The sequence below is a fragment of the Podarcis muralis genome, chromosome Z (genome assembly GCF_964188315.1).
Source record: "Podarcis muralis chromosome Z, rPodMur119.hap1.1, whole genome shotgun sequence".
NCBI lineage: Eukaryota > Metazoa > Chordata > Lepidosauria > Squamata > Lacertidae > Podarcis > Podarcis muralis.
The window spans coordinates 37,676,586-37,701,497 of NC_135673.1; the positions used below are offsets into that span (position 1 = coordinate 37,676,586).

At 42.1% G+C, this 24,912-nt stretch overlaps 1 long non-coding RNA gene across 2 annotated transcripts in view; it reads right to left on the reverse strand.

Annotated features, from left to right (window-relative positions):
- Nucleotides 1-24,440, reverse strand: part of LOC114589381 (uncharacterized) — a 67,889-nt gene extending 43,449 nt beyond the window's left edge. For both annotated transcript variants that reach the window (XR_003704660.2, XR_013391357.1), the window contains exon 1: nt 24,243-24,440. This is a non-coding gene — a long non-coding RNA (uncharacterized LOC114589381). The remainder of the gene's footprint in view (nt 1-24,242) is intronic.
- Nucleotides 24,441-24,912: the final 472 nt, after the last annotated feature.

Sequence of the window (24,912 nt, forward strand, 5' to 3'; positions counted from 1 at the left end):
CCCTTCCACTAGTAGACAATGTTGCATACAGCCCACTTTGTAGAAAGGAGGATAAGTGATGTCATTATACACAATAATTACTCCAAAGCACCACACCACTGGCTAGAGCAAGATGAATTATTCAGTATAATTTTTTCCCATTCTAGATAATGTGCAAATTTGCTTCAATAATATTCCTGGCATGTGTCAGGCTGTTATCACTGTTGTTGTGGAAAAATAAACACTGCCTATAAATACTTAAGTAGACAGTCCTTTTTACCCACCTTCATCTTTGAGTGAAAGGAAAATGACAGGAACCATCTTATATCCCAATCACATGGATAGTGGAGCATCATTACCAGCATATGGACTTCTTCACTACTACTGGAATACTGTCATTAAGCAGAGGAAGAAGGATGGACAACAAAAAGAAATATTGCAATATGAAGGTGCTGGTGACAAGTTACCATAAATATTTCACTATAGATTCATATAGCCTTTTCAAGATAATCGGCTTTGAAGGCTCCTACTGGATCCAAAAAGAGAATATTTAAGTGTAGGCCTTGTTAAAAGCCTTTTAAGAGGAATGAATAGTGTGCATGTGGATGGGGGAGACTGGGGCATATGCTCACACTGCTGGGTTTAGCTGGAGAAGGAATGTCAGGCTGGCTGATTGAAAAAGCAAATGAAGTTTGGTTCTAAATATAAGGCTGGGGGAGCACACATTCCATGTTCTTTTGATACTGCATCACAACATTTTGAAATTACATTCTTTGAAGTCATTCAAGAGACTCATCAGATTACTTGCACTCTCTGATCAAAACTGATATTTTTGTGTCGTGTGTTCCAGGACCAGCAAAGGGAATTTAATACATTGGAGTGTTCTCATGTGTTAAAGTACATTTTGGACTTCTACCACTTTACCTGCTTGTCAGTGGCTACTAGTGATGATGGCTATATTACCTTCAGTATCAGAGGCAGTGTCACTCTGAATACCAGTTGTAAAGGACCACAAGAGAGCTATTGTGCTCATGTCCTATATGTGAACAGAGGTATACCCAGTGTCCCTTGCACCCTTCACAGGGAGCTGTATTGGTTGGGCTTCCCCCCAGAAAAAAAAAATTATTTACTGCAATAGCCACATTACAAACTACTATATTTTGTGCGTCAATGTCCCCAAGACACCCCTCCCCAAAGAAAAACACAATTGACACTTAATTTTTCTTTAAGGTTTTTGGCATAATTTTGGCCACAACTTTATTCAAATACAGCAATGTGAAGTCAGGAAGGGTAAGTCACCTGGGGAGAGAGACGGGACTGGGAACCATGCCTCACCTCTCCCCAGAATGCTTCCAGGGGCTTGCGTGGCCCTAGCCCCTTGCCAGGGGGTTTCGGACAAAAGCATGGGGAGCCCCTGGGTTCCTTTAACGGTAAAACCCTTCAGCAGCAGCAGCAGCAGCATTTTGGAGGGGCAGGCACAGCCGAATCCATACCCCTCCACCAACAGCAGCATTTTGGGGGGCAGGCACAGCCGAATCCATACCCCCCAGCAACCAATTCCAGACCAATGCCTAACCGCAAACCTTACAAGTTGTAACGATTTGCTACGCGGTAGGCGAAAACCAAGTGGCACACACTAATCAGCCAAATGGCAAAATTCCTACCGGGCCCCTGCCCCAAAGCAAACGACCCCATGACAGGCAATAGCAAGGTCAAGCAAACAGCCTAACATTAGGGAAGGGAGGGCGGGTGATCCGAAGCATGCAGCGAAAGAGGACGTCTGTTGCTGCGTGCCTTATATTTAACAAATAGGGCTGTCAGTCACTAATTGGCAATATCTAAATTTCCCCAGTAACAGCCAGCCCCTGCTTACAGGATGGCCAAACCATTTGCCTAGTAACAGTGAGGTGTCTTGTCAGCCCCGCCCGCAACCTGTGCTCTCCATAAGGGAGAACACACTTTATGCAACCCAAGTACTTGAAACATCTGGAGTAAGGGCAAGGCAAGAAAGAAGGGCATTTTAATTTATTTTTTGCAAGCCTTTGTGCCAAGGTGCGAGACGGGAAGCTTCTCTCACAGTGACAGCAGCAGCACATACTCTCCATTGTCTGAGAGGTGGGGTTATTTTTGTTTGTGTGTGTGCACACATGCACATGCACGCGCACACACACTGGGCCTCTGCCACCACTGGGCTCCAGTTTCACCAACCCCTAGTTACACATCTGAATGTGAGATTCGCATGATAGGCCTGCTTGAAGAAAGAATGCTGGGCTTTGCAGACTTTGGTCTGAGGTTCCAGGGATCTTATGTTCCTTTGCCTTTGCATTGATGATATCCCCATTGCTCTATATACCATGGGTAGAAAAACATGTGCTTCATCAGATGATGTGGGGCTCCACCTCTCATCAGCCCCAGCCAAAGCTATCAAAGGCCATGGATGACAGGAGCTGAAGTCCAGCAGCCACATGGGTCTCCCATTTCTGTTCTACTGTACGTCATTACTGCACTTAACTGGTGTCAAATGCAGATATATATTTTCAATTATAGTTGCTACATTTACTTCAATTATAGTTGTTACATTTACATTTTCCTTAACTGATCATCATATTGGACTTGTTGGACAAGGTCCCATCCTTGATCATCATGTTGGACAAGGTCCCACCCTTGTCTACTTTGGACAAGGTCTAGAAAGTATGAAGTGCCTATGCATCTTCTACTGATCTGAGGCTCAAACCTATGCATAGTGGACATACTGTGAGTTTTATCAGAATTCAAGATAACCACCAATTCAAGTGGCATGCATAGCAAGATCTGTGTGCTTCACATTCACTGAAATAATAGTGTACACTGGAAAGGCAGGTATAATTATGTTTTTAAAGGTTACTGAACAGCTTTGTGTGAAGTCATTCATAGGTCAGCCATGTCATGGAACCCATTATTAGCTGTCATTATTGCGTAAAGTAGGCTGAAGGAAGGTTTCTCAGGTAATTGCTAATGAGGGCATGTGTAATTTGTTCCACATTGTTTGATGAATGATGTACTGTAGTTTCCTGCTTAGTCTTCAGCCGTGGGAGGTTGTTAAAAAAAGGGGGACTCCTTTGAAAACCCTGCAACAATGGATTTTTGAGTTCTGTGCATGAAAAGCATACATATTCAACTCAAATCAAGCTAATTTTCAAAGGAGAGTGCATTCCAGAGGATTGCCATGCTTACCCTTTATCTGAGGGCCCTAACTTTCCCCTGGGTAAATGGCCACACAGCCTAAATGTTGTTGTGCTTTATAGTGACAGACACACTAAACACAATCTCAAATTAACAAAAAGCTTGGTAAAACAAAGTACTGGAATCACGTCATGTCATGGAAAGCCTGGATGTTCTCAAACATGCCTCCCTTTCTAAGGCAAGTTCAACCTTAGTTGCCTATGTATGCTTTTCATGCGAGCAGATTGATAGTCCATTGTGGGAGGTTCCAACAAATGCATTTTAAAACTCCAGGTGATCTGGATGGTAAATGTATCATTGTGTTTCTTTGTTTTTATTTTGCCCAGAAATATTTCGATAACTTACCCCAACGAAACACATCTGTTTGGAATTGGGATGCAGAAATATTGGCAGCCCAGGGAACAAGCAAGGATGCATACCAGGGGGCATGAATCCATGGCACCAGGGCCTGAAGGGAGTCTACCAAGCAGCTGCCTTATACCAAATGTGACCATTGGTCTATCAAGCTCAGTCTACACTGACTGGCAGAGGCTCTCCAGGATTTCAGAGAGAGGACAATCCTAGCTCTACCTGGAGATGCCAGGGTTTGAATCTTCTGCATGCAAAGCTGATGCTCTATTAATATCTTACTATCCTTCCCCAATGTTGTTGGACTCCTCAGGTAGCATGGCCATCAGTCAGAAATGATGGGAATTGTAGTCCAAAGACATAGCCCTTTGATCTGCATCCCTGAGTAGCTCGCTACAGGAAGTAGCAGAGTTCAAACCTGTAGGTTCCCCACTTGTAGCCCCAGCAGCTGCTAGCAATGTGGAGGCCCTTTCTGACTACATACTCCAAGGTATACCTAGAGAATTCCCTCCCAGATGAGGGAATGGAATTTCGGTTTCTATTTGTCTCATATCCTCACTGTCTGATCTTGGTGTATAACTTTTGGTGTACCTTCACCCATATCAATACTGTCATAATTTTATTTTTAAGTGAAATAAACTATAGCAAGTTAACAGCTAAAATATTCCTGGTAGAGGTATAGTAATAAATTCAGTATAACATTATAATAATCTCAGTAAGTTAAAAGGTAAAGGACCCCTGGACAGTTAAGTCCAGTCAAAGGCAACTATAGGGTGCGGCGCTCATCTCGCTTTCAGGCCGAGGGAGCTGGCGTTTGTCCACAGACAGATTTCCGGGTCATGTGGCCAGCAGGACTATACCACTTCTGGTGCAACAGAACACTGTGACAAGTGCCATAGTGCACAGAAATGTTGTTTACCTTCCCGCCACAGTGGTACCTATTTATCTACTTGCACTGGCGTGCTTTCAAGCTGCTAGGTTGGCAGGAGCTGGGGTAGAGCAACAGGAGCTCACCCCATTGCATGTATTTGAACTGCCAACCTTCTGATTGGCAAGCTCAAGAGGCTTAGTGGTTTGGACCATGGCGCCACCTGTGTCCCAATCTCAGTATAAATTCAGTATTCTCAGTAAGAATGTTGTGGCATCAATATTTGATTTGTAAAGATGATTTTTCAGTCAATAGCCAATAGTATAATCTAATCTCAGTATAGATGGTACTATTGGCTATAGACTGAAAAATCATCTTTACAAATCAAATATTGATGCCACAACATTCTTCCAGTCACTAATGCAAATGCTGACACTTTCTGATATATCTTAATTACTACTAAAAGTAATCATACCCGTATGACTACTAGTCATGGCAAAGCATCTTACATGATTTATCAATAACAACAATCTGTCTGAAAACTGATGTTCAGATATCTCTTCTTAAAACTTGATCTAGTGGACTAGAAAGACTTCAATATTCCTACAGCCACAAATAGAGAATATTTATACAGAAATAGCAACTTTCTAGTGCTTTACAACCTATCTCCAGGAATCTCCTAGACATCTTAAATCACAGGAAGTTTCTAACAGATAGTGAACATGGTTTAGAACATGGTTTAGACCTCCTAGATTCCAAGGTATTGACACTGATTCAACTTGTTACTCATGGCTCGCATTTTACAAGGTGGTGGCTGAACTACAGAATGAATCCATATCATGCATGAGATGAAATAGGCTGATGCTTATGACATGTCACTATCTATGAAATGGTTAAAATGTCACAGAACTTTTTTGAATAATTGGGATACAGGTTGAACTTTCACACTAGCAATCCCCAGGCTAAATTGATTTATTCATCCCTCCACCCCTTCTTTTGGTGCCATTTCTACGGCATCTTTTAAATGAATGGTCTACAGCAACCTGTAAACATCAAACACAGCTCTATCCAACTTGCTGCAACAATATATTATTTCATTTTTGGTCAAGCCAAGTTAATGACGCCTTTCCATCATGATCATTTCATCCAGGTTGCACAGAATGAATTATAATGCATGCAGGCCTTAAGGTATTGCTTTTCGCAGCTTAAAGATTATACCACAGGATAATTTATTATTTCAGCTCTCTTTTGCTTATTTCTCTTCCCCTCCCCCAAAATAGAATGGGGACATCTATATGATGAATGTCTTGAATGGATCAGAAACTGTCCACATCACACATATTTTAAACAATGTTACCTCTTGGACGATTAACAAGCAGTTCTTAAAAAGTAAAATGCAAAATAGTTTGCAATATCAGAGTATTTAAAGATGACATATGCTTGTTATTGAAACCTGAGTCTATACATAATCTAATCTAATTTATTAGACAACTTGGTTAAGACAATGCTTGACATTAACTTTCATGCTGAAAATATTAACTTATATTAAATTGCTGTTGACTTGTTGATAACCGAGGCTATGAAAGCAAATCAATTAATGTAGTTCAATCTGGAATACCATATTTTTTCATGTATAAGATGCCCCCCTCCCTGTATAATGCCCCCCTCCCCTATTTCTGGGGACTCCAAATTAAGAAAACACCCCTCAGCACTACCCGTGTATAAAACGAGCCCCCATTTCAAACCTATTTTTTTGGTTAAAAAACCCCTAGTCTTATACACGGGAAAATATGGTAATCACAATGAGGTGCAAAAGACTTTATCAGAACCTTAATTTGATAGGATTTCAAACCAGGAAATCTCCATTCTTCAAAGGAGTCCACTGGCTGCTCTTGTTTCCTTTTCTCCAGAGGTGTTTCTCCTTAGGTAGCTCTCATATGGAGTTGCACTCATAAGGAAGCAAAGGTGAAAATACATTGCAATTGGTATCTCAACAAGAAAAGACAGCAATGTGTGGACAAGGATGGAGGAATCTGTTAGTTTTGGGTATTTCATTTTCCCAGTATTCAGTTCTCTCTATTTCCTTATCAATTTGCGTATGCATTTCAATTAATATGTGCAATTTCTCCAATATAATGCATTTTGTACATTACCTTTGCAAAAGTGTTTGTTTCCTCATTTAATAAATTTGTATACCGCCTTTCAGCCAAAGATCACAGGGCAGTTCACAGCATAAAAATACAAAATGAAAAGTACACAATAAAGCAAAAACAAAATAAAACATTAACCCCCACTCCCACAGACCCATTTCAAGGTTAGAAAATGTTAATTAGCCAAATGCCTGGTTGATGAGAAACATTTATGCTTGGCAACTAAATATATGTAATGAAGGCACCAGGCAAGCCTCCCTGGGGAGAGCATTCCACAAGTGAGTAGCCGCCACAGAAAAGGTCCATTCTCACTTTGCCATGCTCCAGACCAATCATGGAGGAGATGCATGAAGAAGAGCCTCAGATGAAGATCATAGGATCTGGGTCAGTTCATATAGGAAGAAGCAGTCCTTAAGGTAATGAGGTCCTGAGCCATTTAAGATGTTATAGGTCAACACCAGCAAATTGAATTGGGCCTGGAAACTTACGGGCAGACAGTGTAGTTGGGCCAGGATTGGTGTAATATGTTCAAATCATCATGTCCCAGTGAGTACGCTGGCTGCCAAATTCTGCACCAGCTGGAGCTTCTGAACCATCTTTAGTGGCAGCCCTATGTATAATACATCAAAGTAATCTAACCTAAGAGTTACAAGAGCATAAGCAACAGAAATCAGGCTATGCCCGTCCAGATGGAAGTGCAACTGGGACACCAGCCCAAACTGATGGAAGGCACTCTGAGCCAGTGAGGCCACATGAGCCTTGAGCGACTGCAAAGGATCCAGGAGTACCCCCAAGATGTGTAACCCTATCAAGAACAGGCAACCTCCCATTTTTATTTGCTTTTCATTTAAAAAGGGGACAGGAAGCACTGCCTTCATTTTAATTTTGGTCTTACAATTTGGGCAGATCTGATTTGCTTTGCAAACTGTGATGTCATAACAGTGGCTAGATGATCCATTATTGCCTGGATCATATAGCTAACCATTGGAACAATATATATATATATATATATAGAGAGAGAGAGAGAGAGAGAGAGTCAAAGCAACTGCTAAAAGCTGTAGTGAAGTGGAACAAAATTGTATAAAAATGGCAATATGTTTGGGGATCTGAAACTCCCATTTTCACTCTGGAAATATATGCTCACATAAATTCAACCCAGCCCTTAAAAATATTCAACATCACTTTAGGAGAGTATATTGTGCCTAGCACTGTTTTGTGAGACTCTTTTTTTGCGGCAATTCTAACTGCTGTGTGGATATATTTTTTGAAAGCTGAGCCCACATAAATGTAGTTTGTGAAAGTGGTAGTCTCCCCCCCCCCTCCAACTCCGCCACACACACAGCTGAGATATTCCTTCTTTATCACTGTGAGTGACATTTCTTTAGAAACTTCTCCCTTGGGGAATCATTGCAGGAAGTGCATTTTTCAGCCTATTGTAGAGTGTTTGGGGGGGGGGGATATATAGAAATATTGCCATGCCGGGTTGAAATGATGGGTTAACTGTAACACAGTTTTCATTCTGCTAACCATATTGCAGAACAATGGGAGTTACATATTTTGGAATGTTGGGTCCTCCTTCCAATCCTAGTCTCTTACTTTTGAAAACAATGACACTGGAGAGGAGAGGGCAATAACTGCTGATGACCTGGGATAAATGATGCCTGGAGCACCCCCAATCTGTTCCTTTATGTCAGGGATGGGAAATCCATGGCACTCCAGATATTTCCTTGGAAAATGCTCCTGGCTTATCTCCTTGGTAGAGCACATCTAAATGCTGCAGATTTAATCATTGACACCTATAGGTAGGGATGGGAATTTCCAGTCATTGCAGGCCAGTGTGGGAACCTGTGCCTATTCACATATTGCTGGATTTCAACTCTCATCCAACCCAGCCACCATGACCAGCGGTCAGGGATGCTGAGGATAACACATTCGCTGTCAGGAACGTGGCCCCTCAGGATGCAGCAGAAGAGTCAGCTCCAGAAATTGAACTAAGCGAGCAAGGGGCCGACTCTGCAGAGTAGAGCTGTCTGTCAGAGTTTAGAGAAGACAGCCCAACCCCCCTCCTTCCCATGGAAGACACTGCTAGCGCCCTGGGAGAGGAAGAGTTGGAAGTCAGCCAGAGCATTTCCAGGCAACCAGCAGATAAGCCAGAGTCAGGGGCTGTGTCTTCTGGGAGTGGGGAAGAGACAGGCCAGAGTTTCAGTCCCTGCACTAGGAGATTAGAGAAGCCCAGAGAGCAGTGGAAGGGAAGGAGGAGAAAGGCAAGACTTTGGCATTCTTCCTTCTCGGGGAGGGACGATGAGTCAGATTGAACAACTACTGTTAATGAGAGCACCCTGTTCTGAGTGTGTGTTTTTTGTAAATAACACACTGGAGATGCTGGAGAATCATTGCTGCTTATCTCTAATGCTGGGAGAATCATTGCTGCTTATCAGGATGCTTGCCTGCCAGTGATTGTTGGATTGGTCATATTTGCTTTATATGAAAGCTGTAATATACCAGGTCAGATTGTGTATCCATTGAGTCCAGTATTCAGTTGGTTAGAGCATTCTGATAATGCCAAGGTTGCAGGTTCGATCCCCATATGGGATAGCTGCATATTCCAGCATTGCAGGGGATTGAACTCAGCATCCCTCCTGATTCTATGATTCTACTTGTGTCTTCCAGTTGTTGAGAAACCCCCATCCAAGACAGCCAGCAAGGATAATTTATGGTCAATGACTGCCAATGGCTGGAGCGATACAGCTTTCCCATCCCTGCATTATTTGTGTGGATGTTTACCATTGTATCCCATTCCTCGATTCTGTTTCAGCTTTCAACTAGAGGGGTTCTGTTCACATGTTACATTCAATGAGTGTACAATCTCTGTACCTGTGTACACAAATAGTTGAGCAGTACACCGAAATGTTATCCACTTTGTTTGTTTGTTGCATTTGTATCCCACCCTTTTCTCCAAGGAACTTAAGGTGGTGTACATGGCTGTCCCATTCCTCATTTGAACCCCAGAATAGCCCTGTGAGATAGGTTAGGCTGGGGTAGTGACTGGCTCAAGGTCTCACAGTGAACTTCATGGCTGAGTGGCTATTTGAACCCTGATCTCTCAGGTACTAGTCCAACACTCTAACCTCCTCCCCAAACTAGCTCTCAGCGTGTAACGTTCAAAGGATGTACAGTTGTTGATCTGTACAAATTAAGAAGCACACACTCTTTCAAATGAGCACTTTTAACAGCGTGGAATCAGCTTATACTTTTGTCAGAATGACATGTGAAAAAGTATTGGCATAATTTCTAATATTAATCCGGGAACTGAAGTAAGTGCCATTTGGTGCAGTTTCCAGTTCCTTCATTTTATTTACACTTTCCAAAACAATATGTAAACCCAAACACAGCCATTCCTCAAAATTTGCACCTCTCCAGTTTTTACAATGCAGTTGTTTGGCCAGCTGTTGTTGTTGTTTAGGGTAAGTGTGCATATATATGTGCATATATTAGTGAAAATATACAGAAATGCATTATATATTGGGGAAATTGCTTTGGAGAAGCAAAATTGCATACAAATATTTGGTAGATTGGTAGAAATTCCCACAAAAATGCTGATGTGCAAATGTAGGAAACTGAACTTAGAACTGGGGGTGGGGAGAAACTGAGAGAAACCAAAATTAACAGATCTGTCCTTCCCTATTCCCACCCATACATGTAGAGCAGAGAAATATCTCCCCCTAGAAATAATAATAAAAAAGCAACCTGGATGTGGGCCTCAATATGACCCTTCCCCATTTGGATAGCAGTGGGAATTCTCTGTTGCTCATTGAGCACCGTCCATCTCCTATGTGTTTTGTTTTTGTTACCCCACAAATGTCTCCTTATCTGCCTCTATTGGTTCCTCTGCCCCCAGCCCTCCCAGTCTGTTAAGAGGAGGGTCAACAATGAGCAGAAAGGATGGATGAATCAATCAACCAAACAACCAAACAACCAACCAACCAATCAACCAATCAACCAAACAACCAACCAACCAATCAACCAATCAACCAATCAATCAATCAATCAATCAATCAATCATGCCAGCGTTAACAATCTTTGATTGTTCTTGGAGCATGCCTCTTTATAGCCTGGCCCTTGGCGTGAAGAAGATCAGAGCATCATAAAAATACAGCATCACTTTTGGGTAGTGTAAATTATTGCTGTTGCTAGAATAATCCTCAAATTATTCAGTGCCTTAAAGTTTTATGCCCTTTATACACGTCGCCGTGTTTATTTGATCAATTATTTTTTATCCTGTTTGGGATTTCTTTATGAAAAAGAATAAAAGATGTGAAGCTGATATGTGATGTCAAGTTTTTTTGGTTTTTTTATCAGCATGTCCAAACAATTTTATATTGGTGATTTTTTTTTTTTAGATCAAAGGATGCCAAGTTATTTCTTACTTGTTTGATTTGAAAAATCTGACCAAGAATAACAGTGCATCACAGAAGAATAACTAGAAGAGAGCAAAGAGGGAAATTAGATGCTTGTTCTAACATGTATTGAATGATTTATTTCAACAGGAGGATTTGTATCATCATCATCATCAATTCATTTATTTACCACATTCCCCCACTTTTGACCTCACTGTTTACCACCCGTGTGTGTGTTTGTGTGTGTGTGTCATTTCCACACTTAGCATTTAAAATGGTATTGTCAGGGACTGGGCAAAGGAGGAATGGTAGAGACCGTCTCCCCATCATGACCCTTCCAGGAAGGAGGAAGAGGAAGACAGTATAGATTTACAACAGGGGTTTGAGGGAGGTCGCAGCTCAGAGGCAGGTGTGGGGGGAAGTTGGGAAATCATGGGAGAGCTGGAACAATACCCAGCTGACATGTTGTCATTAGAAGTCACTCCAGAGCCTCCATTTCCCAGAACCCAGCAAGCCTTAAAAGTAGGAGAGAAAAGAGCTTGAAGACAGAGGGAACGTAGCAGCACCCGTAGAGGAGGTGATGAGAATGATGAATGAGAAAGTGAGAGAGACGGGGTGGAGATTCACTTGGGACAATACCATTATCCAAGAGGCTGGGTTCTATAGCCTCCCTCTGTAAAAACTGAAATAAAAAAGATAGTAATAAACTTTTCCTTGTCTTTATACTTTCCTGGGCAAGCAGCCTCTGACAGCATCCTGGCAGGTATGTAGTTCCTGGTTTTTCGGATATGTTTGGCATGCTGCCACAGAGTGTTATCATAGCTAGTATTCTAGAATAATGTAATACCCCCCCCCCACTTTTTCTTATACTATAAAAATAAAAATCCAGCTTTTTCAGAAGACCCAGAATGGATCCTCAATGTTTTCATTTGTTGGGCATGTATACAACCATCATCCTGGTTTCGGGTGGGGGGTGGGGAGATTGGGGTCGGTGGACGTGGCTTGGGAGACATCTGTTTAATGCCTGTGAGCTGTCACTTTGTGAGCTCAGTTCAGAGGAGAGATGTGGCAGACGGAGATGATGGTACTAAGTCCAAGTGCTGTGCATGAGAGCAACCATTAGCTGCTAAAAAAGTTTCATCACAATAGCCAGGTTTGCTCAGGCAGACATTTAGTTCCTCTTCTAATCTCCTAGGTAAAGGTAAAGGGACCCCTGACCATTAGGTCCAGTCGTGACCGACTCTGGGGTTGTGGCGCTCATCTCACTTTATTGGCAGAGGGAGCCGGCGTTTGTCCGCAAACAGCTTCCAGTTCATGTGGCCAGCATGACTAAGCCACTTCTGGCGAACCAGAGCAGCACACAGAAACGCTATTTACCTTCCTGCTGGAGTGATGCCTATTTATCTACTTGCTCTTTGATGTGCTTTCAAACTGCTAGGTTGGCAGGAGCAGGGACCGAGCAACGGGAGCTCACCCCGTCGCGGGGATTCAAACTGCCAACCTTCTAATCTTCAAGTCCTAGGCTCTGTGGTTTAAACCACAGCGCTATACTCCTGCAAAAAAAGGCACCGGAGGGAGACCGGAGCCAAGCAAGCAAAGAGCAGGGTGAGTCCCCCTGGCCCGTGGGCTTTGCTGCCTTACACCCTCACCCAGCACTTCTGAGGACTGGACTGCCAGGCTCCAGGTGTGGGAGGCAGCACAGCCTTGGGTGGGGCCGGCACTGAGAGGCTGAGTGGGGGGCTTGCCAAGGGACAATATGCATCGCCTATCCTCTCCCCAGCTGGATGCCAGCAAGCGGCAGCCAAGTCCCCTTTGTGGTGGGGGACTTGAGGCGTGTTGGGTCTGTGCTAAGACACCAGAAGGGAGGAGATGAGGGAGGGCACTCCAGGAGAGAGAGAAGTGGGTAGGCAATTAGGCACCTCACCTGCACTCTCACATGGTGGCTGCAGTGGAGGCTGGGGCAGCTTGGCCCAGTCAATTTTGGGAGTGGCTGCCCCCTCCTAAAATATTTTTTTCGTGGGAGTAGAAGGGGTCTGGGTCCCTTAGAGTTGGTGTCTATGACCAGCTGTCACACATTGACTCATGCCAACGAGGAGTCGTGTCTTTAGGGTTGTGAGCCAATCTCTACAGAACTCCCTCCCACGTTAAGCAGGTACTGTCCCTACTGACTGCCAGGCTGTTTCATTTTGGGAGGCCTTTGCACCCTGAATGCTTCTCAGATGTTTTACTTTTGGGGGAAAGGGGATTTAGATTCTTGAGGTTTTTAGCTCGAGGGGATTTGATTTACAAAATTATTTATTTATTGTATATTGCAATTTTTATTGTTGTAAGCTGCTTGTGAGGGACGCGGGTGGCGCTGTGGGTTAAACCACAGAGCCTAGGACTTGCTGATCAGAAGGTTGGCGGTTCGAATCCCCGCGACAGGGTGAGCTCCCGTTGCTCGGTCCCTGCTCCTGCCAACCTAGCAGTTCGAAAGCACATCAAAGTGCAAGTAGATAAATAGGTACCGCTCCGACGGGAAAGTAAACGCTGCTCTGGTTCGCCAGAAGCGGCTTAGTCATGCTGGCCACATGACCCAGAAGCTATACAATGGCTTCCTTGGCCAATGAAGCAAGATGAGCGCCGCAAGCCCAGAGTCGGCCACGACTGGACCTAATGGTCAGGGGTCCCTTTACCTTTACTTAAGCTGCTTTGAGAGCCAAATGGTGAAATGTGGGACAAATTTTAAAAATAAATAAATCAATGGGCCATTGACCAGAACCAACAGGCTCTTTTTACTTCATGCATCCGGTCAAATGGACAACAGTCCCCAAAGGCTTATCCCCATAATAAATGTGTTAAGTCTAAAGCGCCACAAGACTCTGTTATATTTCAATGCCATTTTAAAAATACAGATTTTATTTGCATATTAAATTCAGATTAATGGGGAAATGGGGAAGTATGAGTTCATGAATTAAGACATGAAAAAGTGGCACCAACCAGAAATAGATTGATCAGCCCAAATGATATGGTCATTTTTCTTTCCTCAAATAGAGGAATCAGCTGCATGATTTGGGCTTTCGTCCATTGGGGCTAATATGAGTGCACTTTTTTCCAAATATTATGCCACACATTTGTAGGCATTTGAGCTTGGAGAAGCAGGATATTGTAGGATTAAAAGAATGTGCATATATCATGTACTGATATATCATGTATTGATGGATTAAAGGAAAATCAATGGGGTTCAAGATTATGGGGACATGGAATCCTAAGACTGACACTCTATTAAAAGCTGAGAGTAGTTAGGACTTCATGACATAAGCAGAAGTTTCAAATATAGAAACTGATTAGCATAGTATTCCAATAGTGAATATGCTTACATTACAGAGAAAAAAGCTTAGCGGATGAGATTTTAGAGGTATAACAGTTTAATGAACGTTTCAGAACCAGGCCAGATAGACAGTGACAGTAAAAGGAAAAGGGCCAACCTGTGGAAAACCAGCAAGCAGAACCCAGTCACAAATGTACTCTCCTCTCCTCTGGTTTCTAGCAACTGGCAGAAGGAAGCACACTGTCTCCAACCATGGAGGCATAGCATAGCCATTGATAGCTATGCTATTGATTTGTCTAATCCTCTTTTAAAGGCGTCCAAGTTGGTAGCCATCACTGCCTCCTTTGGGAGTGAGTTTCATAGTTTTAACTATGTGGTGCAGAAATAAGTACTTTCTTTTATCTGTCCTGAGTCATCCAACATTCAGTTTTATTGGATGCTCTTGAGTCCTATTGTCATCCGAGAGGGAGAAGAACTTCTACGTACTTTCTCCATGCAGTGCATAATCTTATAATCCATCAGGTAACCAATTTCTCACTCATATTTTCTCTAAGCTGTTGAGTCCCAAATGCTTCAATGCTGCAATCTTTTCTAATTTTCACCGTTTTGGCTGCCCTTTCCTGAGCCTTTTGCAACCCTACAACACACTTTATGAAGTGAGGTGACCAGAACCATAAACAGTATTCAAATGTGGTCACACCATAGATATGTACAACAGCATTATGATATTGGCAGTTTTATTTTCAATTCCTTTCCTAATGATCGCTACCATGGAATTTGCCTTTTTCACAGCTTCCACACACTAGGTCAACATATTCATCAAACTACCACTACAACCCCAAGGTCTCATTCCTGGTCAATCACTACCAGTTAAAAGCCCATAAACATATTTGTGAAATTAACACACACACACACACACACACACACACACACACACACACACTTGCCCCTACATGCATTTCTTTACACTTGTTTACACTGAATTTCATTTGCCATTCACTCATTTTGGACAGGTCTTGTTGGAGCTCTTTGCAATCTCTTTTTGTTCAAACAACCCTGAACAATTTAGCATTATCAGCAAACTTGGCCACCTCACTGTGCACACATAATTCCAGATTGTTTATGAATAACTTTAAAAAGCACAAGTCCCAATGCTGATCCTTTCTGTCTCTCAGTTTATAGAACTGTCCATTTATGTGTACTCTCTGCTTCTTTAAACTTAACTAATTCCTGATCTGCAAGAGGACCTCTCCTGTTATCCCATGATTGTCGAGCTTACTCAAGAGACTTGGCTGAAAGCTTTTTGAAAATTCAATAACATTATGTTAGCCAGATCACCAATGTCTTGCAGTCCATGGACCAGGGGAACTAGGATAGTCCCCTAAATGTTTCCAGTAAATTAGAGTATTAAAGTATTAAAGCCTGGCACTTCCTTCCCAAAGCCCAGGAAGCTTCTTCCCAGCTTAGGGAAAGAAGCATAATGTTCATGCTTGCGACATCACATGCATGACATCGTCACACGGACGACATCACCCTCACAAGCTGGTCCTCTGGCTCTAACTGCCATTCCGCTACACAAAATTTCACTGCACACCATTTGCACATCTATTTGCTTGTTGAAGAATTTTGGAGTCACATTCTCAAATATCTCATAAAATAAAATTCATTAAGTGGAGTATCACACACACACCCATCCCTTGAGAAGGTATCATCTAAGCCAAGCCATTGCGCAGGACTTCCTAGCCTCTGGCCCTCTAGATGTTGTTGGACAGGCCCAGCCAGCATGGCCAATATACAGGGTTGATTTAAGTTGTAATCCAGCAAAATGTGGAGGCCCATGGGTGTCCCTCCATCCCTACAACAAAGAATCACAGGAGACTGCTGCCATATCATTTTTCTGCTGATGCCTGCTGCATGCTTGCTGCAAAAAGAATCCAAATTTCTGTAGCAGGCTCTCATTGCCTCATAGTTTCAAACCCATTTGTTTGTTCTTTTAGAAAACTAACACTATTCAATATTTAAAAGATGTATATTGACATTTTAGAAAGTTAGCTTGAACTCATTCAAAGAAAATTGGATCAAATTGAAAATGGTAATTAAGCCAATTAAAAGGGGAAGTAAAATAAAACACTGTGTACCTCTTAGAAAGCATTCACATCTAGATAGTCTAATTTACATACAAGTGACATCATCATTAAAGAGAGCGACTTTTTTTAAAAAAGGGGGGGTTTCTTTTTGCTACATGATTTACTGCTAAGGAGGGGCTGATTTCCACGAGATTGATGGTGCCCTTAATGCAAGTTGATATGGTTTTGTTTAGCAGTCATCAAATGGCATGTGATTGTATGAGGTTTCGTTGAGATGAATTGAACTGCAGCAGGATTGCCATTTGGTTTGTATTATCATGGAGTGTTCTTTTTCAGAGTATCATTTAATGCACATTACGCTTTTCCTGCAAGGAATAACTGCCCTTCTTTGAAATAAAGGTTTATTCAAGGAGGGATAGGTATTTCCTAAATATATAGAATCAAGCAGGGGCAGTCAAGCCATTGAGCTTGTGGGGCCAGTCTCCTTAGAGATGTGGAGCCAGTTGCTTTGGGAGCAACTACAGCCAACCCACCACTACAATAAGCCAGCAGCCTATGGAATTGGGTTGATATTTTCCAGGGATTCAGCCAAGTAAATCACATTCATTAGAACCTTGGGTTCACTAGGGTTGTGTGCATAATTAGAGAAGCTCTCAAGTTCCAATGTGGGAAGCAGTTTAGGAATCCTTTGGGAGAATGTATCCAGCAGTAACAAACTCTTCCTACAACATGCTGAATATAAGACCCTGCTAAATCAGTTTAGGGTCTAATCCAGCACATCAGATTAGGCCTGATTTAATCTGGGATTGCCCACACCTATATGATGCATTTTTGAATGTGATCTTAATTAATATATGCATTTTACACAAACTTTGTCCTAGGTCATAGGACATGACTTGGCTGAAGAACAGAATTTCCAACTCAGTTTTACTCAGGGTAGACCCATTGAAATTGATGGGCATGACTAATTTAGACTCAATAATTTTAATAGGTTAAATCTAAGGTAGTTACATACAACCCAAAGTATATATGCTCTACTGGTGAGATATGAATTCACCCATGGTGCATTGCTCTATTGCCAGTAGATTGATTTCAGATATTTTGATGAACTTCAATTTTATATACAATAAGAAAGTTTCCTTTAATAATAGAAAGGGTCACCAAGAAATGTCTTTCAATGTAAAACACTTGGCTTGGATAATGTGTTGCATTGGGACTCTTAACACTGTATATCTGCCTTGTTAAATTCCTGTTACAAGCTTTCAACAGCTGTCTTAATTAGGTGTCCCATAATTAAGGAGATTATTACACTGATTGAATCGAACTCCATGTTTTTTGAACTGGCAAAGATTTGCCATGGATTTGCACACAAAATCTGCATTTTCTGTTTATAAAGGAACTGTTTCAGTTTGAAGTCAGACAAACTAGAATGCAAGGTGGAGAAGGAAGCTTGTCAGGTTCTAACTGAACCACAGTTCAAAGCTTGTTACTGAGTCAGTTCTGTGATGGTGGCATAGAAATAGTTTTTCCCACTGCTGTTGTATCTTCCCAGGGTTGTTCAGTGGAGCTTTTTCAAGTAGGTAGAGGCCTTTTGCAATCTGGCCCTAAGAGAAATGTAACTCTCAGTAGCATGCTGTGACATATTTTCAAGGCGCTTTGAAGACTCCACCATTACTGAAGTTCCATTGGTGGAGGTGCTCAGTGCACTGTCAGGTCCTCTTTTATTGAATGAGTTTCATTGATTGCAGTGTAAGAAGGGATGGGCTAAGTAAGTAGTTTGTCCTGTTTTGGTCTTGCTAGCACTCAATCATATGTCTGCTCCATCCCATTGTGTGCTGTTGTGTCTCATTTCCACCGTGTTGCATGCAATTCTGTGCCATTCTGTCCCTTTGTGTGCACCCTGTATGCAACTTGTGCATACATTTAAAATAAAATATGAACTTTTTATGTAAAATAGGTGTGGCCGTATATCAGCAGCCATGTGAACATCAGCATGATGACAATTTTTCTCCCAAAAATGTAGTACAGAGAGAAATTACATGAATAAAACTTGCATTTTTATACATTTAAAAACATAAAAATACATATTTTTGTACAAACATTTTGTTCACTGAAAATGCAAGCAGGCCCTCAGGACTCTCCCCAAGCCACTCCACTGACCAGACCTGTTCCATGCCCACCTTAAGTGCTTTTCCCTGGCTAGACTGTGCTGTTGAACACCTATTGCTTTGGAAGGGGATGGAGAGGTATATCTGTGTGTCTAGAAACCTCTGACCTCTCTCTGTGGCTAGAATGTATAAATGCAAGGATTGCATTCATTGCATTCATTGCACTCCCTCCTTTTGCCACAAACCTTTGCCTCTAGTACCACCCACTTTTACCTCTGACTCTGCCAACCACGGGCTTGAGACCCCAAAGTTTTTGTATAAGTCAACAACATTACCCTATGATTGAAGATTTGAACTCAATCTTTTTCCTCAGGCCACATTATGCAAGACACACTATTCCATCCTAATACTGAGACTTTTAAAAAAAATTGTGTGTGCTTTATGGAAGATGTTAGGAGCACTAGCAAAGCTGCATATAAATGATTTAAATACGTTTTTAAAAATAAAACTCTCCTTCTGTTGCTTTTACTACAGCATAGCACTTTTTAATTATTTTTTTTTTTTGCTGAAGTGTATCCTCATTCCATGAAACAGCTTACTGTCTATTGAGCTTTATAATAACTGAGTTATTCTGATGCACACCCTATTAAAAACAGCATTAAAATCAGAAAATTGAGTGTTTCACAATATGTCACCTTTATCATGAAGACATAATAATTACACACATACCCCTGGAATGTAGAAAGCTGGCCACAAAGCAACAAACATCTACTGAAGCAAATGTGGTGATAATGAGAATTATTACCCTATTCGTTGCCGAAGAGAGTTGCTGTTACTCCCACTCTCGACACTCACAACTTTGTTATAAGAGTATATAGTGGTGATAGCATCCATCTTTTTAAAAAGTGCTATCAAAAGCAAATATGATTTGGCTTCTTAAAGTGTTGTATCTCATCTCAAACAACCTGTGTACAAATTTGGCTCCTAACAAAACAGGCGATGCATAGAAGACGTTTTGAATGTGATACTTTAGTTTTTGGTAAGCATTTTCACACACACTGATTTCCAGTGCCAGCTGGTAACTATTGGGACTGCTAGGGCAGAAAGCAGTTAAAAAACAAACAAACTGGGTGACACCAGAGCCCATGGTGGGCAGAGCCAGAACCAATGACAGATGGAACCAACTATCCTATCCCTACCTTTCTCTCTGCACTGATACCCCCTAGGCTTGTGTCTCAAGACAAAAGCAAGGAGAAAGGCAGATAGGGGCTGACTGAGAGCAGGCTAAGGTTGCTCACCATAGATCAAAAACCACAAGAAGAACTTAAGTGTCACTTCACACACATTGATTGATTGATGTATTCATATATATATATATAGATTTCGTAGATTCCAACACATGAAAGAAACAGGACACGAAATTAATTTTGCAGATTCCAAATTGCTCTCTAACATGGAACATCACCACAAGAGAATAATCATGGAAGCCATCGAGATAGAGAAACACCCTCACAACATGAACAAGCGTGACGACACATCCCGCTTGCCAGACATCTGGAAATTAGCCCTCCCCACAAAAACTGACACCAGATCCAGAGGCACACAGAACGCCATCACCAATCAACCACACCAGACCCAAACCCAGACCCTCTCCACAGATAAATTACAGACACCATCCAGTAGCCAAACCATGGTGGCACCTCCGGATGCTGCACCCCCCTGCAATCCCTACACAGATCTGGCTGGCACAGGCCACAAAACCACAGCTCGCCCCTATACACGAAGCCAAGCCAGAGCACAACTAAATGCAGTACAGCCATCTTCTCAGAAAAACTCTTCACAAAGTTCAAGAGGTCAAGACACAAAGGCTCTAGCAACTAATCCATACCTAATGACCCACCTAAGTGGTACTCAGGATATCACTCAAGAAATCACTCAAGATATCCCTCAAGCAATTAAGGAACAAAAGAAGAAAAGGCACACTAGCCTGGGAACTTCCTCTCTGCCCAGAACATTGGAGGCTATACACCACACCCCTCAACAGTATTTATAGGAACTCAAACACTGAGATCCTGCTCTGTTCCAGTAACAAGAAGCCGAAAGCACCAGCCTGAAGATGACGAGTGAGACCTCGTCGAAACGTCGCCTAGACACCCCAACTTTTACACGGGAAGACACCCGAGGACACCAAAACCTGCATATATATATATATATATATATATATATATATATATATATGCGGGTGGCGCTGTGGGTAAAACCTCAGTGCCTAGGACTTGCCGATCGTAAGGTCGGCGGTTTGAATCCCCACAGCAAAGTGAGCTCCCGTCGCTCGGTCCCAGCTCCTGCCAACCTAGCAGTTCGAAAGCACCCCTGGGTGCAAGTAGATAAATAGGGACTGCTTTATAGCGGGAAGGTAAACAGCGTTTCCGTGTGTGGCGCTGGTGCTGGCTCGCCAGATGCAGCTTTGTCACGCTGGCCATGTGACCCGGAAGTGTCTTCGGACAGCGCCGGCTCCCGGCCTCTTGAGCGAGATGAGCGTGCAACCCTAGAGTGGGTCACGACTGGCCCGTATGGGCAGGGGTACCTTTACCTTTACCATATATATATATATATATATATATATATATATATATATACACACACACCTCACTTTTTCTGTCCATATAGGAGTTTCTTAAATTGACTTACAAATAAAAAAGTTGTGTTTGTGGCAACCTAAGATGAGACAGAGAACCTGAGATAGGTGTATGTGTGTGAGTGTGTTACTAGACATGGAGGGGGGAATCTAAGGATGGGGGGAAAGTTTTATTCATTGCACGTTTTAAAATAAGCCAACACAATTCAGAGCTGTGCACAAATTGGAACACACACAGTTAAGAAATTGATTGTGCACTTATCAAGAAATTGTACTGCAGTTTCAGTTCTTAAAATGCATGCAAAATGAGAATTTTATGTGAAAAAGGCATACAAATGTGTGTATAATTTAAATGTGAAGTTTGTGGGTGGGTGTTGTGGGTGGGGATAATTAGCAGACAATGGGATGGAATACGCTTATGACTGAAGACGTGCAAAACTGACATGGAATGTATGTCAGTCTGATTCACCCAATCCTAAAAGGAACTGCTAAGAGGAGGGAGGAGGGAGAGAAAGGCCATGCACTGAAAAAAGAAGCATGCAGACGAGAGGCAAGACAAGACAGGAGAAAAAGAGTTGAGCAACACTGAGATCACGTATTAGAAGAAGGGAGGCTCAAGAGGAGAAAGATATATTCTTGCACAGTCCACTGATTAGGTAGCTAAGGGGAAGGGTAGTGTGTGGGAATTTACTAGCCAAAACATTGGCTGCAGGCCTCCAGTTATTTTTAATGGAGCTGAATTACACCAGCACTTTATAGGATGTATGCACAGTCACCTGTGAGTTATGGAGGTATGAGGTATTGAGGGATGTGTTTCTGAGTGATATACAGGCATGTGTACATCATCCATAAATCCATGTCAGTGTCGTTTTGTAACAGCTATTGATAGGTCTGGGCTTCTTCAGATGGAGACAAATTCTTATACAATAAGCACTTGTTCCCTGCAAGAACTAGTACGGAATGCAACCTATTTGTAGCTTGTCAACTACAGTGGACCAATATGTGTTTGCTTTTTGTGTAGATTTGTGTGTGTGATGGGAACAAACAGCCAGTCACAGCTTCCCAGGATATGTATCTTGCATAACTATGGAAAGGTGGTATACAAATTTGTGATGAGATAAACCAAATGTGATCATTCTATATAATGATCACCACACAGGTTGAATGAAGCTCTTACCACAGAGAACTAATTCCCATGTGCAGCTTCAGAACTTGTTCACACATGCATATATATTCCTTCATTTCTCATTCTTCAGTTAAACATGCATTGTCATCTGAATGTCAGAACCAAATCCGTGGGAGGAACTAAATCTTAAACAATATGAAAATTATTTTAGTTTTGATAGGTATGTGATGGATGATCCTCATGTGCAAGTTGTCACTTGATGGTTGAAGCCATCAAGTGACAAATATGAACGACATCTTTAAAAAGCCCTGTTTATCAAGTAATTTATAAAGCAAGGTTCACACATATATTTGTTTGCCATCACTTTAGAGAAAGAGCAATGCTGAACATACGAATGGATTCCACACATTACCTGATCAAAATGTGCAAAGTCTTCAAGTGATGTTGGAGGGTATTCACAAGTAAGCAGTGACTCTTGCATTCTGTGTGCATTACCCCATCAATGCACTTTTCTACCTTTCTACATTTGGGGACTATGCATTGTGGGTAATGCACAAAAAATGTCATGGAGGTTGTGCATCTCTGACCAATTCACATTCTCTATTCACTGTTAATTATCTGTAGTGACAGATTAACATGGAAAATCCCATCAATGGTCATTGGTCACACTTCCCACACTTGCACACATTCACTTGTCGAATCACACTAGCCCCAGTATGCAACCAGCATATATGAGCTCCATTCTTTCCCACAAAGTCCTCAACCCATACCAGATAATCTAATATATATATATATATATATATATATATATATATATATATATATATGCTTCGGCACTTATTAGACAAAATCAGCCTAAGTCTATTTTGCTTATAACAATTTGCAGAGACACACCAGACAAAGACAATTCCTGTTCTACTGCATTGCCAAGACAGCAGATTGAGTTAAGCATAGAATTAGACCTGCATTGTCAGCATTTGATAAATATGTAATATGTGTTGCTGGCAGCTCTGTACAAGTTGAACAATGACACAAAATGTCTGCAGTGTCGGGGCTGACTATATCGGAGTGACGGATGAGAGATCATTGGAAACATCTCGTCTATAAAATTTTAAAATTCCATTCAATTTGAGGAAGCAAGCAGCCGGAATACCATTCTTTTCCCATCTTACTTTTTTCACTCTGGTATAATTCACTGGTGGTGATACAGACCTATGAATCTCACCCCATCCTTAACATGCTTAAATCAAATGGTTACAAAACGAATCCCTCTCTCTCTCTTCCCCCATACACATGTTCAATCTGTCTTCACACCTTCTGAATCCAGTTCTCTGAATGTATTAGCACATTTCAGTGCTAAGCCTCTGCATTAGCACTAACTCACTCATTTAATAAATGAAAGTACATTCTACCTCTCCAGAGTGTCATTCCTGTAATTTATCTAAGCAAAATCACTTTCATTATCCATCACCGTTTGATGGCAGTTTTTAAAATGAGTACCATTAGGATATCTTACAAGCTTCCTTTCATACACCCCCTTTTCTATTCGGTCATCTGTCTGTCTTCACAGCTCAGGGAAATTAAATGTTCAACAGTTTTGTCATAGGCTTATCACTGAACGTGATCATTTGCTGCGAAAAATAATTTAATAATCCCTTCACAATTGCCCCCTTCTGTAGGAGTGAATCTGTGCTTGTTTGTCAAAGCTTTTCTTTGAAGCAGGCAATGGTAATGAGAAGGAGGAATTGGTGGAGGTGTGCGTCCTCCTCTGTTTGGTGTGCAGATTTTAGCCATGGGAAGTCATAGACTAATGGAAGCTGGCACTCATTAGAGGTGGTAGGGCAGAAGACATGGAGGCCAGTTTTTCGTGGAGACATAACAAAGGAAAGCATAGCCACTAATTCTGCATTTGTCATTGTGGTGTTTGCCCGTTTGTTTGAAAATGTCTGTACAGGGGGAGAGAAAGGGTTAATATGTAGACCAATAGGAAAGCCGGAGGCAGAGCCTACCTGTTCATAAAAGGGCTTCGCCCGAGGTTTGGGTTAGGTGGGTAGTTGGTTGGTTTTAGTGGGTTGGTTGGTTGGGAAAGGCAGTTGGGAAAGCAGTTGGCAGACAGTTGGAATTAGAGAGACAGTTAGTGCAGTTGGTTCTTATGTGAGGGGAGGTAGAAGAGTTAGAGGCAGGATAAAAATAAGACTAAGAAAGTAAAGAGTAACAATGCTTTGAATGCAGTTAAATTTATTTGTGTCTGCAATAAACTACACTCTTCTTTGTTAACTTAAGAACCTGCCTGAGACTAAGTGATTTACCGGGGAGGACCTGGTTGGTGGCAGCGGATTAGTGGTGTATAGCTCAATGATCCATGAGACGACTGGGGGCTCCGTATGAATGCCACAGTCATCCTCCTACTTCTTGAGGTCTACCAAAGCAACACTGATTGTAAGGAGGAGTAAGCTGACAGTCAGGACCAGCATCCTCTGGACTAAGTTGACCTTCACAGCTTAGGGCCCTCGTACCTACGGGACTGCCTCTCCTGGTACGCCCCACGGAGAGCCTCAAGGTCCATAAATAGCAACACCCTAGTGGTCCCGGGCCCTAAGGAAGTTAGATTAGCTTCAACCAGAGCCAGGGCCTTTTCAACACTGGCTCCGGCCTGGTGGAACGCTCTGCCTCATGAGA